Here is a 226-nt window from a genome sequence, read left to right as displayed (position 1 = left end):
GTTATGACCAACCTAGATAGCATATTCAAAAGTCAGAGACATGACTTTGCCAACAAAGGTTCGTCTAGTCAAGGCTATGGTTTTTCCAGTGGTCATGTATGGATGTGAGAGTTGGACTGAAGAAAGCTGAGCACCAAAGAACTGATGCTGTTGAACCGTGTTGTTGGAGAAGACTCTTGAGAGTCCCTTGGACTGCAAAGAGATCCAACCAGTCCATTCTGAAGGA

Source organism: Bison bison, unplaced genomic scaffold (assembly GCF_000754665.1).
Source record: "Bison bison bison isolate TAMUID 2011002044 unplaced genomic scaffold, Bison_UMD1.0 scf7180017864334, whole genome shotgun sequence".
Classification (NCBI taxonomy): Eukaryota; Metazoa; Chordata; class Mammalia; order Artiodactyla; family Bovidae; genus Bison; species Bison bison.
Note: the sequence above shows the minus strand (reverse complement) of the source record.